Here is a 689-nt window from a genome sequence, read left to right as displayed (position 1 = left end):
GTGTTCCATGTAAATATTCATTTTTAACACCATTTAAAATATACTGTCCTTTCCCCATTGAATAGTGTTGACTCCCTTGTTAAAAATTATGACCGTGTTCTTTGGTTCTTTATTTCTGTTGCATTGGTCTTTATGTCTGTCTCTCTGCTGGCACAGCCTTGTTTTGGGTACTGAAGCATTGCAGTAAGTTTGAAACCAGGAGTTGTTAGTCCTCTAACTTTGTTAGTTTTTAAGATTGGTTTGGCTACTTGGGGTTTTTTGAGATTTCATTGGAATTTTAGAATAGGTTTCTCTATTTTTGCAAATATTGGAATTTTTGTAGTGATTTTATTGAATCTGTAGATGACTATAGATAACAATGGCATCTTGACAAGGTTTTGTCTTCCAGTCCATACACACACGATGTCTTTTCATTTATTTGTGTCATCTTTAATACTTTTCTGCAATGTTTATAGTTTTGCTGTACAGGTTTTTCATTTCCTTGGTGAAGTTGGTTTCTAAGTATTTTATTCTTTTGTGCTATCATAAATGATACTGTTGTCTTGATTTCTTCTTCAGATAGTTTGTTATTGTAGAAATACAACCAATTTTTGTGTGTTGATTTTGTATCCTGCAGTTTTGCTGAATGTTATTTATTGCATCTGATTGTTTATCTCACAGAAACTAAAAGATTTTTATTGTATAAGATT

Source organism: Hylobates moloch, unplaced genomic scaffold, assembly GCF_009828535.3.
Source record: "Hylobates moloch isolate HMO894 unplaced genomic scaffold, HMol_V3 SCAFFOLD_9, whole genome shotgun sequence".
In the NCBI taxonomy this organism is placed as follows: domain Eukaryota; kingdom Metazoa; phylum Chordata; class Mammalia; order Primates; family Hylobatidae; genus Hylobates; species Hylobates moloch.
Note: the sequence above shows the minus strand (reverse complement) of the source record.